We start from the raw sequence: 18897 nt of genomic DNA on the forward strand, positions 1-18897 counted from the left end.
AAGATATTGCGCTCATAACATACACTGAAGATGCTGGTATATTAGAGACATTCTCAGCAGGAATTGCATCACCGAGGCCTATCAAGGATGTGAACTGTGCTAGAACACGGACGAGTGCAAAGTAGCGAACATGTTTCTTTCATGGTCTCAACTGGGACGATTCTGGTATACCTTATAAAGAAATTATGACATCACTTGAAATATTCGATCCCCCTGAGACCATCTACGTCAAAGGCGAGGAGAAACCGCATTGATGCAGTGAATCTTCATGTTTGCATCTATTCAAGACCTGGAATTCTAAAGGTGCCGGGCTATCCATAAGCTCAAGAAGAAGATGTTCGAAAATAGTGTTGTGTCGGCTTATGAAAATATAAAATTACTTTTATGTTTGATGAATTACATTAAATGAATTTTTTACCTCACGCACTGTGTTTTTCTTTCTTTCCGTCTAGCTCCTACTTAGATAGCACGGAGCTTTGCCCAGATTCTAAGTCTGTGGATTTGTTCAAGCATAGGAGATACAATTTTAGCCATGTTAGCTTTGGAGCTGGACACAATCACGTGCTGCCTGTTCTCAAATACTTATACGTGCAGCAAGGTAGGCGAAATCCCATGCAAACATTATATATGTTTTGTTTTCCTCCATCTTAAACGTCACCTCCCTCATGCTTTGAACTAATATCTTGTACACGTTGCAGAGCATTTATACTCACTTGTAAGTGTAGAGATTTGTGAAATAACATCAAAGACGTATGGTAACGAATAACAATTTTTTATTCACATCTAAACACTCACAGTAGTAATAGAGCCTTACATCCACAAGCATTTTACAGTACATCAAGTAATACTGCTTTTAAATACACAGTTTTTGTAACTGTTTCAAATTTTTTATTTAAAGTTCACAATTTAAAAAAATTATGGTACTGATTGAAATTTTTTTGTACTTATCATTGCAGTACTGGTTACAGCTACTGCAGAGCTATAGTTTCTCCTACACCAGTACTATTCCACTCAGAAAACTCAGGGTGGCTCTAAACATTTTCCACGCCAAGCGGCTGAAACAATTTAATACAATGGAGGGGATGGCCCTAACATGTTCATCCCAAACAGCTGCACTAAATTGAACTGGGTGGAACTCACACTTAAAACTAGTATTACTTGGATAACTAGCGGCATGTGAAAGTTAAAAAGTAAACTATTTTTTCCTTCATTTACATTTTTTGATGATTTTGGTTCAGTTTCTTAAATCTTTTGTATACATTGCACATTTTAATGTTTTTTGTAATTTTTTTCCCAGCACATACTGCTTATATAGTTCTGACGAGATTTTATGGTACTTATATATATATATATATATATATATATATATATATATATTTACACAGGTATCCACACTCAAACGCATTCACAAGCATACAACTAGACGCACATAAGCACTCACACATTCAGGCACGCCATACATCACACATACAATATTTAAACTGTGATAAAAGAGCCATACTATTAGGTACAAGCTCTCACTCAGCCCACTCACTCACTCACTCTCTCTCATTCAAACCATTGGAGTCCCCCACCACCTCTTGCACTTCAAGCAAATAGTGTGACTAAGGGAGTGTTTCGATCCCATCATTACAAATGGCTTTTTTATGGTTATGAGGTGACAGTCCGACTTTAGTTTTCAGCACAGTGTACACCTCGTCACCTCACGATCGAATACTAGTTGGCTGTACCAAATGTGGTGGTTGTGCGGAGCACTGTGAACGCCACCGTGCAGGCGCTGCCAGTAGTCTTCGACTGTGAGGATGCCTGATGCCGCACGTTGCTCACCCTTAGCCCACCTCTGAGAGGCTCCATCTATTGTACGATATGTACACATTTGGGATCTTAAACCCACAAACTCCACAATCGGCTACCCACCCGCCTCATCTTTCATAAAGCCCCGTTACCTTCTTGTTCTGAGGAATAATACCGTAAGGATTATTGACTGCATATCCCGATGTGTCGAATTCATTACTGTGACACCTAATTACTTCATATGGATCGCAGTTCTTCATCCAGTAGATGAAGCTATCTGTATTCATATAAAGTAATTTTGGCTTCACTAAGTGGGCTTTAGCAAACTCATAGTGGAATCGGTACATGTGGAGTTTGGAGATGTCCAGTATACATATACGAAATAGACTGGTTTCGTAAACTCTATTAAAACCTTCGACATCTCCACAGCAACAAATTTCTCAATGAAAATTGTGACCTGCTTAAAATTTGGTCTGGCGATGCAGTTTCTTACACCCCAAGGCCAATCCCATTCGGTCCTAATCAAAATATCGTGTTCATTTCTCACATAATGCATGGTTTTACCGAAAATATAATTATTTATTAATTTGTACAAGTCTTCTTCGAAATCACTAGTCGCGACCACCTCTTTTCGCTATTTAATTCAATATACTCCTTCAACCAGGGCGACTGATTGAAGGAAATAGCCTGGGTGATTCTACCTACCTCCATTCCTAAGCTGGGGCACTGCTGAAGATTACAATAATGAATTACATACCTCTGCTTGTGTCCAACAGTGGTCATCAGTTTAGGGATAGTGCTTCCTTGTGGAACTTGTTGCTCTGAACATAACGGCAAGTCGCTTGTCATTTCATGCAGACTAACAGGGCGTATGAGGTCTGCCTCCACCACATGCCCTACATCAGAATCAGCCGTCACCCCTAAATATTTTTCCACCTAATCCCTCTAATTCGTTTTCGGGCACCAACATTTTTCCATCTAATCCCTCTCGTTCGTTTTCGGGCACCCAATGAAACCTACCAACCGGCACTGGCGGCACCATGGCGTGCCCATATAAGTTATTCACATCCAAATATAGAATATAATTCGAACCGAGAGATGCATTAAACCCGGCACCCTTACGTGGGTTATTTGCTTTGGTGTGCCTATGGACACACTGGCAAAGTCCTCCACCGATCCCGCTCCCAGAGAAAAGAAGCATATCGGCACCAGTCTAAAGTTCGATGCTGTGCCTCGTTTTCTGGAGCACTGTGTCCCAAGACAACCCAGGTACCATATAACAAAAGGCGGGGTCCAGCGAGTATGTGGCCATACATACACTCCGGAACTTTTCAAAAACATCTGCAAACAAGCGCACGTCGGTGTCCATGTATAGTCTTGCGTATTCACCCAAATTTGGAATGTTTAATTCCCGCTAGACATTAACGGCATGTTCATAATCTGTACTAGTTATGGCATCGCCTGTGAGAGTACTGGTAAATGCAGAAATGTCGGGCAGCCTGGTATCGTCTAGTTTCACCTTACTGTCCAGAAACACACAACGGAAAACTCCTTTCCTAGTCACAAGCTGAAACTTGGGGAATGAAATATACTTCTAAACACTGTCAGGCAGGACACTGACCTGATTTTTCTCCCAACACAAATTAACCAATTGCTCAACTAGAAAGTGAGCTTCATACGCACCTAAGTTATGGAAGAAAACGTGTATGTGTCGTGGTAACTGCTACTTCAAATTGAATGCGTTGTGAACTGCACCACGGGTATTCCCTATAGTATGAAAATGATCTCTATCCAGAGTTTCAGCTTTTCTATCTAACAGCAGCCCACAAATATGACAACTAACCGCATCATTATACAATTTTTTATCCTCCTCCGATTCGGCCATTTGGATGTTGCTGCTGTAAAGCCTAACAACGTCCAATTACAGTTTTCCAATCTGAGTGAGCATCCAAACCGCAGGATTTTCGCGACATAAGATTCATAGCGGTTAAGAATTTAATCACATGAACATGTAATTTGGTACGACGCCGAATACGGTACGTGTTTTTGCGTGAAGGTGGTGGTACGTGAGTCTAAGGGGTTCCTTTCACAGCGTTTAATAGGGGTAAATATTCACGTACATATACTTGAATATTTCTGGTATCTCAATTGCAGATTTTGCTGTGATCATTTAACTTTAGGACTCTGTATCTCAGAATGAACAAAAATGGACTTTTAACACAATATATATATAAAATGTCAAAAGATATTTTTCTGTGACATAATTACACTTCAGCCACCATGGTTCAAATATTTTTACTTCACCTGTTCTGTGAAATCTCTATTACCGCCGAATTTAATTATTGTAGGTCAACAGGAAGTAGCCTATGTGTTTTGATGAGTGTGTATGCAAGCAGCAAAATGGGTGACGTAATTGGCTGTATCTTCTGATTGTGTTGAATTAGAAACTTACATTTTTTACAACGCCAAGGGACTATAGATGTCGGTAAATGACGTAAATTTGAACTACACCAAACTTTTCTAAAGGGAATGTGTCGTAACAGACTGATTGACAAACAAACACAAGGAAAAAACCACAAAAATATTTTTTCATGTGATTAATTGCGAATTAATCATTTTTGGATTCTTTTCCTTTAATTGTACTGCAAAACGTTGCTTCTTTCCAAATTTCACGATTTTGCCTCAACGGCAAACACGCTATAGGTTTCGATGAGTGAATTTTCGAGCATCAAAACACATGACATAAATGGCCGTATCTTTGGTAATTTAGATGGCTAAAAGTTATACGTCTCCAATGAACCATACACGTTAATATGTTAGACAAGATTTGCACTTGCTGAGTCTACCCCTTCCTGAAAGTTTTCTTAACAGTCGAACAGACAAACAGATAGGCAACAAAGTCATCATTTAAGGTTCAAATGGCTCTGAGCACTATGGGACTTAACATCTATGGTCATCAGTCCCCTAGAACTTAGAACTACGTAAACCTAACTAACTTAAGGACAGCACACAACACCCAGCCATCACGAGGCAGAGAACATCATTTAAGGGTCACGTTTTTACACACTGAGGAACGGAACCCAAAAAATGGCGACAATTAACATTATTTTGACGCACACATCAAGTCACGCCGCACTTTCAGTCCTGATCTACAGAAAATCATAACAGTGTTAAAATTCCAAGACTGCAGAAATACTGCAGTTGTGTTATAGGAATACCATCAGATCCTTATACGGAACAGACCAATTGTGTGTTGTTGCTACTCTTTTTCTAACCAGTCGGAGGATAGTATTTAAATTACGTAACACCCACTTGAAAGTAGTTCATCATTTCCTTAAAAGTCAAAGATACTCATTATTTCCCAGCAGAAAATGGTGTCAAGTTACATTATGTACAAGCAGACCAGTTGTGTGCAATATAATTCTACTACCCCTTGCTCCTCCCACCACAGTATTAAAAATCCAAGGTGATGGAAATACAATAATCGTGTGATTTGTACCCCCATGACCCCTGCGGTAAATGCTAACGGTTAACACTAAATGCATAATCGTAAACGCTAAATGCTAAATGGATAACACGTAACGGTAATTGCTAAATAAGAAACGCTAAACGGTAAAAAAACGTTGTGAAGTGTGACGATGAAAGTGATGAAAATGCAAATATTTATTTACTGGCATGAAATTTTATAATCCTTAATTTCACCATTCACTGCTGAAAGTTTCACATATTTCTATAAACTTCACCTTGATTCGTTCATAATTCACAATTTAGGGTTATGGCTGCCAGGGAGGGCATGAAACCCACTGTGAATTCTGTGAGTGTACTGTGAGGAGTCACTTTAGATCTGGAACGGTTGCTTCCAGATGCCATGAAACGCACAAAGTTCAGCAAACGGCAGGCGGTGGTTCGTGTCGGTACTGACAATGTGTGTTGCTTTGGCTCAGAATAGATTCTCTCTGGATTGAGGCTGCTATCTGAATGGGTAGGGGCTACCAGTCCTGGTTGCGAGGTGGAGGCAGAGCTCACCATTTTTAGCATGGTCGACTGGACCGATTGCTCAGCCTTGGTGGGAAGCCAAGTGGAGGATCTGAGACAGAGGCTCAAACGGTTCGACAACAGTGTAGGTTGCGGATTTCCCGACTTGCGCCATAGTGTGGTGAGGTTTCAGGTTCCACGAATAGATCAGGCATCGACTATACAGGAGGCCGATAAACGGATAGAGGGAGCTGTGTGGGATTGTCTAGACGGTTTTTAGGGTTAGGTGGTCTCAGGAAAGTACAGGAAGGATTTAAGTCTCAGTGGGTGCAGGACGAACTCATTAAGAGGGTAGGCAGACCACAAGCCAGTATTGTAGTTGTAAATTGTCGTTGATGTGTTGGGAAGGACCGGAGCCTCAACCGCTATTACAAAGCACTGAATCTAAAATCGTTAGATTGGAAACTGGCTAAACAGGAGATAACTTCTGCCGATATTTTACACAGCACTTGACCGTGTTCGGAAAGCATAGATTAAATACAATCCATGGGGGCGTGTTTGTTGCAGTTAGGAGTACTTTGCCGAGGAATTGATGTAGATATTCCTGTGTGTTAAGTATGAGTATAGGTTTTGCTTGACAATAGGAAAAGGATTAATAATTAATTTCTTTTACCGAACCAACGACTCGGATGATACAGTAGCTGTTCAACGAAAAGTACAACATAATGTCAAACACATACCCCATGTATAGTTTGTAGTGGCTTCACTCTAACCGCAATATGTTGCCAAAAATAGATGTTCATTGTCGGTGGTAGGATAAAACATCGACATAAATTTGACTACATGCTTACTGTGAAATTTATTTTGAGCAGTTAGTTCAGGAGCCCACACAAATGCAATGATTGACAAAACATAGGTGATTCCTTAGCAATAAGTAATCTGAGCAAATAGGGAGCGTTATGACCACTACAGGAATTAATAACTTCAAATTCGTTGTAGCGAGATTGGCCATTGCATGATCTGAATCCGGAAAAAAAACCTATAATATGTCTTTATAAGAAAGGTGGTTGAAAATTCGCTTAATGACTTCCTGAGAGACAGTCTCCACTTAACTATTTAAGTGTACATCAGTTGTGGGTAGAATAGAAGAAATGGTATTGGCAGCAACTGAAAGATTTATACCCAGTTCATTACTAGGAAACGGAAGTGACCACCATTGGTCCATACGCAGGTCAATACCTTGTTGCAAAAGCCACAAAAAAATTCATCCTAAATTTAAAAGAACGCAAAATCTCCACCATTAGCGATGTTACACTAAGTTTCGAAATTCAGCAAGGAGATATTTGCGAGAAGCTTTTAAGTACTTCCACAAACAAATTCTGTCTAGAAATCTGAAAGATACGATCTAGTCGTATAAAAAGTACATCAGCAGCATGACACTGCCAGTACCTTCACCGCGCCACAAAAGCACAGTTTTCTGAAATTTCTTCACCTAGGAATTTGAAGCGAATATTGCTGAACTCGGATAAGGAGCAGCTGCCAACATGAGTAACTTCGAAACAAATATCCTCGGTGTAGCGAAGCTGCTTAAACCAGTTAATAAGGGAAAGTCCTCCGGTCCAGATTGTATTACAAACAGTTTCCTTTCAGAGTGTGCTGATTACAATAGCCTTATACTTAGAACTGTTTAAAACAGCTCCCTCGACGAAACATCCGCACCAAAAGCCTGAAAAGCTGCTCAGGTCACGCCTCTGCTCAGGAAATAGGGATAATCTGCTGAAACACTGACCCACATCATTAGCGTCAATGTGCAGTAGGATTTTGAAACATAGAATGCGTGCAAACATTGTGAATTACCTCGAGGTTGTCGGCCTACTTACACACAATCAGCACGGATTCGAAAAATATCGGTCTCATGAAACAAAGCTAGATTTTAATTTGAACGAAATAAGTGCTATCGTCAGAGCATTCTTAACTGATTCCATTTTTCTAGATTTCCAGAAGGTTTTTGATACCTTCTGCACAAGAGGCGTCTAATGAAATTGGGTGCGTAAGGACTATCACTCCTCGGTTGTGTCTCTGGATTTGTGATATTGCTGTTTTAAAGGTCATAGAACTTAGTAATTGACGAAAATTCAAGGAGTAAAATAAAAGTCGTATCTGGTGTTGCCAAAATCTGTTATAGGCCCTCTTCTGCCCTAATCCATATCAACGATTTAGGAGACAATCTGAACAGCACTCTTACATAGTTTGTAAATGTTGTTGACATTTACCGTGTAGTAAAATCGTATGAAGGCAAAACAAATCATAAAATGACATAGATATGACACCTGTATGGCGCGAAAAGTGCCAGTTGTCTCTGCACAAGAGATAGGGTGAAATCACCTACTTGAGTACAAAAAAAGGTTATATTTCAATTTCCCAGTAAATCATATAAATTTAAAGGCTGTCGATACAAGTAAATATCTGGGAACTACAATCACGAACTATTTAATTGGAAGTGTTACATGTGTGGTGTCTCTTGTTTCGCAAATGTCCGAAAAGACAGATACAACACATACAATAGCAGTAAATACGCATTGACGGCGTTTTATGATATTTAGTGTGGATACACCATAGGTCTGACCTTTTGCGGAAATCATGCTAAACGTAGCGAGCAATGTGGAAGGTGGATAGGGGGCGCTACGGAGGGAGTGTCTGACAAGTTCGGAATTCTGATTGGATGGGAAGCGTGCTTGGATAGCCGAACTATCAGTCGTCTTCGGCAGGGCAGCAGTGCGGACCGCGCTCGGCCGCCCACGCCGCTGCGCGCACCGATTGTTTGTTTACTTCCCCGTCACCTCGCTTCTCAGTCGAACAAGCTATAACAGCCAACTCTTACAGGAAGAACACGTAAGTTCACCTTTTCAGATGAATACGCTCGACCCAAAGCACTGGCCGTCGAACGCTTCCTACGCTAAGATGTGAAGATCCCCTGTGACGATCTTATCGCCATAAACCTCTCGATAAATCAGCGGCGTCGCTTATGTTACGATGACTTCCGATGCTGCCTGCAACGACATTATTCGACGGACGTGACATGGACTAAAATTCCGACACTCCGACGTCGGGCCTGTGGCTGTCGACCATGCAGGACTTGGCCTTCGAACGATCCGTGTATTAGAACTGCCTTTCGAAGTGAAGGAAGATAAAATCAACACGATGCTAAGCCCGTACGGAAAAGTCCAGAGTCACGTAGCCGAGACATGGGCACAGTTTAGGACGTATTCGGTGATTAATGGTGTGAGACAAGTTTGAGTAGATCTCAAACGGCATGTCCGTTCGTACATTTCAATCAGCGGCTGCTATCAACACCGACTCAAGGGAAGGCCTCGGCGCTTGTTGGTGACGTCACGTCAGCTAGGCACGGCGAACACCAGGTTTGTTGCAGGCAGAAACGCCATGGCGTGCTTATCACAATAAATCTCCTATTTTTTGACAAACTGTTTGGTATTGTTTTGGATTCTGCAGTTTTATTTAGATGAAAGATTTTCTAACTGTCGGAAAGCTACAATTGAAGATCATATTTCTGTATTACTGAATCCTGCCGAAACAAACGTAGATCAATACGAGAGGATGCTTTGCCCCATTGCAAGCTTCAGAAATTTTACATTCAAGAATCTATATTTACTTGATCCATTTTTCTACCGAAACTTACCCCAACCCCCTTAAATTGAACTCGTTTCTTTTATTTATTTATTTTCGTTTGACATCGTCACAGGAAATGTGAACTAATTTACATGTGTAAAGGTCCAACTGTTGCCAGTCATTAGATTACAGTCGTTTTCAACGAAAGGAATTCTAAACAGGATACAAAATAGCTTCATACGTCGAAAATACTGCTAAGCTTAAACTTTTTTTTAAACACGCACATTAGAAAAGATACATATTCCCTCTTGCAACTGAACGGAGAAACTTTATAAGATAAAAAAATTTTATTTCATAAAACAAGTATCTCTCTTTCGCCTCTTCTTCTGTCCCCCACCCCCTCCCCCAACATGTACAATCGTAAGATATTTCATTAACATTCAGTGTTCCTCACCCCATAATCAACCAAGATACCTAAAGAAGAGCACCAATATGTTCACAGTTTCATGTAAAAGCAACCCAGTACAAACGTAACTTCCTCAAATTTACAAATAAGGTAAAGAAGCACGTATTCTGTGACTGCTGGACCATGAAGTTGTTTTTGTATGTCAATCCTTAAAACAGGTGGAAATTTAAGTTCAAGACTACACTATATGTTGAGAAGTGTAATGAATTGCACTATTAATTGATTGCAGAAATCTCTCAGAACAATGTGTGTTGGTCAACTACCGCCAATAGTTTCACGTTTTCCTGTGTCAGAGAGGGAGACACCACCATTATGAGTACGCCTGCAACAGTCCAGGCGTTCGCCGTGCCTAGCTGACGTGCCGTCACGAACTTGCGGCGAGGCCTTCCTTTGAGTCAGTGTTGCTGCTGTGCGGTGGTCTTTTACGACGGACAACCTCGAAAATGTACCGGTTGCGGCAAAGACGGCCACGTCCGTAATGAGTGGCTGCAGCGCAGCATCACACGACTACGGCACGACGATACAAACACCGACCGAACCACAACCGTCCTTCCAATCACGTGTGCGGTGACACTGCACCTCCAGCTCTTACCAGAGGCAGTTCATGAGCGTCTCTCTGGACCGATGCACCCACAGGCATCACAGCACCTTCCCACTGGCAGTGGCGCCCGCAAACGTGACTTACAGGATACCAGCGAGAGTCTTATGGAGACAGAAGACCGAGTCATAGAGCCCGCGGCACTTGTACCGGATCGACGCGAATCACTTCCTTCCTTAGACACCGAAACACATTGCCGGAAGCAAAAGTCGCCCAAACGACGAAAATAACGCCGCAAGACATCAGAAACGACCACTGACTCCCCTCCGCAGGATGGAACATAAATCTGACGGCGTACACGATAACTCTTTTTCTCTGCCATGGAGACGCGTCGTACACAAGACGGTGAGCCGTCCAACAGAGATCATGAGCAAGCCCTGTGCACAGAAACCATGGAACATAGCGCGCCCGTCGTCATCGACGCAAATGAGCCGACTCGGCCAGTGCTACCACCTCATACCAATTTTGAAACTGCCGGACATTTTTCATGGGTGGATGACACGGATTTACTACCTCCACCTGTTAGACCAAAACTAAAATGGGGGATGTTTCTACGACGACTCCTGCGACTGCTATGGACTTCCAGAATGCACCACGACAATCTTCAACAGCTACGAACCTATCGACAGCACGGATGCCCCATCAGGCATACCGAATGGCTACCATCAACACCAATAATATCGGCTCCCATGTTATACTTCAACTGCTCTACGAGACGCTAAGACCAGCGGACATCGACATCGCCCTGCTACTAGAACTGAGGTTCAAAAAGAGCACTATGGGAATTAACATCTGAGGTCATCAGTCCCATCGAACTTAAAACTACTGAAACCTAACTAACCTAAGTACATCACACGCATCCATGCCCGGGGCAGGATTCGAACCTGCGAGCGTAGCGGTCGTGCGGTTCCAGACTGAAGTGCCTAGAACCGCTCGGCCACACCGGCCGGCCTAAGAACTGAGGACAGAAACTCGCTCCGGGTGTTACGGATGCGACACGTACGTCGCCCCGGCGGCTGAGGAACACAAAGGCGCTGGCATCTTCCTCCTAGAAGTGATTGCAGTTTCCGATGTCGCATATCTCCCAACGGCGCGAGGGGTGGCCAAAACGTTCGAAGGAATCAAGATCATAAATCTCTACGCCCCATTGGGCACTGATAAAAGGAGCTATCGCTCCCAGTTATACGCACAAGATATCACTCCATCATTCCTCGGCGGATACGATTATTTCATTGTAGTTGAAGACTTCGTGTTGTCGAGCGTACAGACCAGTACCCTCATTTCATCATATTCCTGAACTTCACTTCGTCGTCCGCCGCCTTCGTCTCCTCAACACTTGGGGAGTGGTACACGGCGACCGCCTGGGGCATGCACACATCACGAGCCACTCCACCAGCCGACTCGATAGAATATATATCTCTGACGCTCTAAAACCCGTTCTCTTCGACACAGAACGTTGGCCGTCTGCCTTTTCGGATCATGACATCTACATTTGTGCCATGAACCTACGCTGGCAATCTATATGGCGCACTGCAAGACTTTGGAAACTCAACGTCACGCTACTGCGATACCATGAATGTCAATAACAAGTCACGCATGTGTTCATCGCATCATGCATTACGAGACCACACTGCACTGGTGGTTACTGTGTCCAAACCGGCCATCCGATGCACCTTGACACACTACGGCAGAGCCAAAACCGGGTGGAATCACCACACAACATACACTCCTGGAAATGGAAAAAAGAACACATTGACACCGGTGTGTCAGACCCACCATACTTGCTCCGGACACTGCGAGAGGGCTGTACAAGCAATGATCACAAGCACGGCACAGCGGACACACCAGGAACCGCGGTGTTGGCCGTCGAATGGCGCTAGCTGCGCAGCATTTGTGCACCGCCGCCGTCAGTGTCAGCCAGTTTGCCGTGGCATACGGAGCTCCATCGCAGTCTTTAACACTGGTAGCATGCCGCGACAGCGTGGACGTGAACCGTATGTGCAGTTGACGGACTTTGAGCGAGGGCGTATAGTGGGCATGCGGGAGGCCGGGTGGACGTACCGCCGAATTGCTCAACACGTGGGGCGTGAGGTCTCCACAGTACATCGATGTTGTCGCCAGTGGTCGGCGGAAGGTGAACGTGCCCGTCGACCTGGGACCGGACCACAGCGACGCACGGATGCACACGAAGACCGTAGGATCCTACGCAGTGCCGTAGGGGACCGCACCGCCACTTCCCAGCAAATTAGGGACACTGTTGCTCCTGGGGTATCGGCGAGGACCATTCGCAACCGTCTCCATGAAGCTGGGCTACGGTCCCACACACCGTTAGGCCGTCTTCCGCTCACGCCCCAACATCGTGCAGCCCGCCTCCAGTGGTGTCGCGACAGGCGTGAATGGAGGGACGAATGGAGACGTGTCGTCTTCAGCGATGAGAGTCGCTTCTGCCTTGGTGCCAATGATAGTCGTATGCGTGTTTGGCGCCGTGCAGGTGAGCGCCACAATCAGGACTGCATACGACCGAGGCACACAGGGCCAACACCGGGCATCATGGTGTGGGGAGCGATCTCCTACACTGGCCGTACACCACTGGTGATCGTCGAGGGGACACTGAATAGTGCACGGTACATCCAAACCGTCATTGAACCCATCGTTCTACCATTCCTAGACCGGCAAGGGAACTTGCTGTTCCAACAGGACAATGCACGTCCGCATGTATCCCGTGCCACCCAACGTGCTCTAGAAGGTGTAAGTCAACTACCCTGGCCAGCAAGATCTCCGGATCTGTCCCCCATTGAGCATGTTTGGGACTGGATAAAGCGTCGTCTCACGCGGTCTGCACGTCCAGCACGAACGCTGGTCCAACTGAGGCGCCAGGTGGAAATGGCACGGCAAGCCGTTCCACAGGACTACATCCAGCATCTCTACGATCGTCTCCATGGGAGAATAGCAGCTTGCATTGCTGCGAAAGGTGAATATACACTGTACTAGTGCCGACATTGTGCGTGCTCTGTTGCCTGTGTCTATGTGCCTGTGGTTCTGTCAGTGTGATCATGTGATGTATCTGACCCCAGGAATGTGTCAATAAAGTTTCCCCTTCCTGGGACAATGAATTCACGGTGTTCTTATTTCAATTTCCAGGAGTGTATTTCTACTATAGAGCTCTAAGCGAGCTCATGGATCATCCTCCGTCCCCAGATCGTCTAAAAGAAGCTCAACGCATCAAGGCAAGGATTTGAACTTTAAGCAAATGCCATCTAGAAAGAGCCTTTGTACGAGCGCGCAGCAAAGATGGGATTAACGGTGAAGAACCTTCTATGCATCATAAAATGTTCGTCGACGCCGACAGGCCTTAATGACAACTTTAGACCTACCCGATGGATGACGGCTGACTTCACAAGCTACCATGGCGGATGCCTTCACAACGCCACACATTCTCTATCAAGAAATATCTGCCGGTGTAGAGGCCATTGCTGAGGTTGTCCACGAGATGTATTGCACACTAAACGCCGCAGCTGAAACCCTCCTGACTGCGAGATTTACCACGGACGACATCCTTTGCGATGTGGCCAAAGGATAACTGAATCGATCTCCCGGCCTGGGCGGTTAACTGCTGGAATTTTACAGAGCCTTCCAAGATTTGATGTCGCCACTATGTAGAGGCATGCACTGGGAACTTTTGTCCGGCGCGGGACTCCTGCCAGCAACGTTCATGGAAGACCTACTCATACCAGTCCCGAAACCTGCAGGAGGAACATGACTCATGTGTTATCTGTCGATCACGTTACTCAGTTTCAACTTCAAGATTTTCAAACGCCTTCTAGATGTGCAACTCAAACATGTATTACGAGAAATTGTTTCCCACGAACAAACATCCTTAGGCGGCGATCATAATATACAGACAGTCCTCAGTGAATATCGAGATGTGATCGCTGTGGCAACACACTCATTATTGCCAGGCGCTTTAATCTCAATCGACTTCATTCAAGCGTTTCACCGCGTCAATCATGCACTCCTCAACGCAGTGATGGACCAGATGTCGATTCCTCCGACGTTCACACAAGTGATTAAGCGGCTCCTTCGTGGGGCAACGTCCAGGCTTCCCGTCAACGGCAGACTTGTAGAACATATATGGATTGAATGCTCAGTACGGCAGGGTTGCCCACTGCCGACGGTGCTTTATGCCATGTGATGCAACCACTCATTTGTGGATTACGGTGACGCTTTAGATGTATTTCACTCCGGGATCATGTGTTCTACTGGCGACCTTATGCGGACGACTTGGCCCTCGTCGTACTTTCAGCGGCCGACGTACAAGCTTCGATGCAGATGATTACCCGCTACAGTGCCGGGGCAGGGAGCACTACGAGAATCGCAAAATCATGCGCCCTAAAGATCGGCCGCAGCCCCCCGCACCCAGCAACGTCCCCTTTCAACCTCTGGGCATCCTTTACTCTATCTAATTGGTGTATACGCGAGATATTCGCCGCACCTCCGCGATCAATTTTTGGTCGCAACTGCAACGCATCCAGGCAAACACAATATCACCTACTACGCCCGCAGAACACGTGCCAGAAAGTCCCCTTCATCAATATCCATCTCTCAGCCCAGATACCCCACGTCATGCAGATTCTGCTCATCACTGCGACAACGACAGCCTGATCACAGGCGGCTTTTGGGTATGTTACGTGTTATGCACATCTTCAAATGCTCTCACCTTACCGAAAAGGGAAGGTAGCCTCGATCTGGTTAGCGTGAGAGCCAAGACTACTGCCCTTTACACCACTACTATGCTCCAGTCATGAAAAAAGCTAAATGCTAGTTTTACTGGAATGCAGACCACCGAGATCGCACCTGTTTGCCGCCCGGGGTAGCCGCACGACCTTAGGAGCTTTTAACGGTTCGCGCAGCAGCCTCCTCGGAGGTTCGGGTCCTCCCTCTTGAATGGGTGGGTGTGTTGTCCTTAACGTAAGTTAGTAGTGTAAGCCTAGGGACCGATGACCTCAGCAGTTTGGTTCCATCGGACCGTACCACAAATTTCCAAATTTCGCTCCTATTTCGAGACGCCCACCGACGTCTTTGGCACGCATCCCACCTCCGATGTCGCACATTGGCCGTTTGATTTTGGAATACGGCTACATATGCACCGAGCTTTCCAGGACCAGGAAGATGACCACCCACGACATCTACCGCCTTCTCCGAAAGTAGCATCCCCAAACCCCGTCGAAGCATGTCACCCTCAGGTTTCATGGCCTGCAGTTTGGAAAACGATACACAAACCATACCACACCACTGACATCACCGCGACGTGGTACCGTCTCGTGAATGGCAAATGTACTGAAAGACAGAAATTGCATCACATCACGCTGGTGGACTCACCCCTGTGTCTCAAGTGCAATGTTGAAGATACATATTTACATCGTTTTGAGTGTGGGCCAGCAGCAGCTGTCTGGACTCTCTAGAGAAGATTGAGGTTTTCTTTGCCTAAGTACCAACACATGACGTTTCTCCTAACATATTGATAGATCCTGACACGACCTGCTCTCCATCGTCTATGTCGTACGCCATCAGATGGATGAGTGGCATGGCTATCAACTACCTCTTCCGGGACGACATCGTCGATCTGGCGGACTACTGGACTCGCGTCCAAGGACACCACTATACCCATCGCCGACGTCGACACTGTCGGGCCACTTTCGCGAACTATTTACAGAATATTTTCGCCAACTCGCCTCGAAACTGGAATATCAACAAAACGTGCCAGCCAAGACCGGACGACCCCACGTTCCCCTTCTACTGGTCAATGATAGACTGGACATTGCTCTGATGGCGCGCCAAAGTGGAGCATGGCGCAGCAAATATTCCTAACTGGTTTAACTTCTTTTTTTCCTTACACATGTTTATCCTGTTCACGAATAGCTCTGTATATGCAGCATATTTGTTGTCTTTCTCATATGCTCCCCTAATAACAATAAAAAAGGATTTTGTTGCTGGTGATGTTTAGACTGTATACTTAATTACGTTTACAAAAATGGAAAGATTTTGAAAAAATATACTTATTTATGTTGTGGCGTTTTAGAGGAATATTGTTTTATTTTATGAAGAAATCGTCATTTATTTGAAAGTTAACACTTCTGGGAGATATATAGAAATTTGATTGAAAATGTATGCGAAATCTAGTTTACTGGCAATATTTATTTTCCCAAATACAAAGATAGACATAATTTATGCTAAAAACGTTATGATACAATATTGTAAACAAATGGTTTAAGACAACAATGGACAGGGATCCTGGGTGACAGAAGTGAGCCAAGTACTCCGGCACTTAAAATGTGGATAATGCTATCTTAATTGATCTGACGCTGAGCAGACTTTGACTGTTCAAATCTACAGACGCTGATGTTCGTGCATCTGGGAGCAAGTGGCGATTGAGATTTGTAGGCCCTGACGAGGCCGGGGCAGCAGTATATTACATTGTTTGCTCCGTGCAGCGATGTAACTAGCAGCTGGCGAGATGTGTGTGGCAGAGGCGAGGTATAGGGTGGCAACTGTGAAATCGATAGCGGCCACGAAAGAAATGCAAAATCTCACTGTCCAGCGATCAGGCAGACAGATCGCAATTTACTTTCTACCACAGCCCTGAAATTACAGTAGATTTCAGTGTGTGACACACTCATTCGCTGTTCATACAAAGGACCACTTTATCTCACTTATACAACAGAGCATACGAGGATACCAAACGTCAGGACTGGTAAACCTAAAACGAATAAGTGTGCCCTCAGCAAAGTAGTAGTCCGAGACATTTGAAGTCATACTGTCGGTAGTGTAAGAACTTCACAGTCTAACTGGTTGCAAGTGAAGTCAGTCTCAGGACAGCTCCCAGACACAAACCACACGTGCCAGAACTTAGACCAGAAGATGCTTCCAGACCGAAGTCCAGAACCCGAGTTCCTCGCACCTCTTTGGATAAAAAATTCTGTTTTTCCGCAAAGTGCGCGAGCGACACCGCCTTAACCCCGTCTTGAGCCAATCACAGGGCTTTAAAGGCGCTAAATCTCCCCTCCTACATGACAGCACAAACTCACGTAGAGCCAGCGCAAGAGTTAAGAAACCATTCTCTAAATCACCAGTGCCTTGGATCATGTAAGTCCTTGCTATGAGGTGTCATAAAGATTCTACCTCTAAATGCTTCCCAGATGCCAGAGTTCCTCATATGACTGAGGCGGCTGATGGATGTGGAATGCAGGCCTATTTGCCGTATCGGCGAGCACGAAAACATGTGAATTTTTACTAGGCATGGTGCTGCACACAATGCCCAGTTCACAACTCCACTGTGTAGACATGTACCTTCAGTTTGTCGACCCCAGCCCAGCCTTCGGCTGCCGCCAATGCAGGTATAGTGGTAGTTGTCCTGCTGGAGCCCATTCTCAACTAGGGGGTGTTCTGTCTGCTCTGTATGGCGGTGGGCCTGTCTGGAAAGACTTACTCGCGGATAGGCTCATCGTCAATTGCTTTCAACTTCCAACGTGCTGTTTCTACAAATTAAGGACCATAAAAATACATCGTGCTATTAGCACCCTACCAGGCTCCATCAGTGTCTGTGCAGGCCGTGAACTTTGTAGAGTCACGCTGAAGGTGAGCAGATTGTACCAAAACTGTTTAGTAATATTTCAGATATGAAAAATAGGTGAGAGAGTAACATGTTCTCTCTCACTGCCTTCTACCTGCCATTGATTACTGCATGGGTAGCGTCTCACTTCAGTATTGGTTAGTGCCACATGAACTAGAGGAAATCTTTGAAAATAGTGGGAGAATGTGATCCTTATATATATGTTTGAAAAAAGGTAACTTAGCCAATCTGGATTGTCTATGGCTGAAACACATCCTCACGTGAAGCTGCAAGCCAGCAAGATTACACGAAAATTGTGCTGTGAGTAGTATGAATTACGTTAGACCCAGGAGTCATTTCTACATCACAGACTTCCGACAGATATTTGATAGCCGGCCGAAGTGGCCGTGCGGTTAAAGGCGCTGCAGTCTGGAACCGCAAGACCGCTACGGTCGCAGGTTCGAATCCTGCCTCGGACATGGATGTTTGTGATGTCCTTAGGTTAGTTAGGTTTAACTAGTTCTAAGTTCTAGGGGACTAATGACCTTAGCAGTTGAGTCCCATAGTGCTCAGAGCCATTTGAACCATTTTTGATATTTGAAAAGCAGTTAAAAGGCCTTGCTGCAAAGAAATATACCCATTCACACCATATCCTGAGGTCAGAGATGTCTAAAGACCCTAATTATTTACAATGTTCTGGAGTATGAACTGTTTTCTGTTCATTCATTTACCCCTGCTATATCACTCATTTGGTCACATTCATCAAACACATATATTCTCAAATTCTTTGTCTTATCACCAAAGTTGTGTAATTAGTGTATTATTTTC

The sequence above is a fragment of the Schistocerca americana genome, chromosome 3 (genome assembly GCF_021461395.2).
Source record: "Schistocerca americana isolate TAMUIC-IGC-003095 chromosome 3, iqSchAmer2.1, whole genome shotgun sequence".
Taxonomy (NCBI): Eukaryota; Metazoa; Arthropoda; class Insecta; order Orthoptera; family Acrididae; genus Schistocerca; species Schistocerca americana.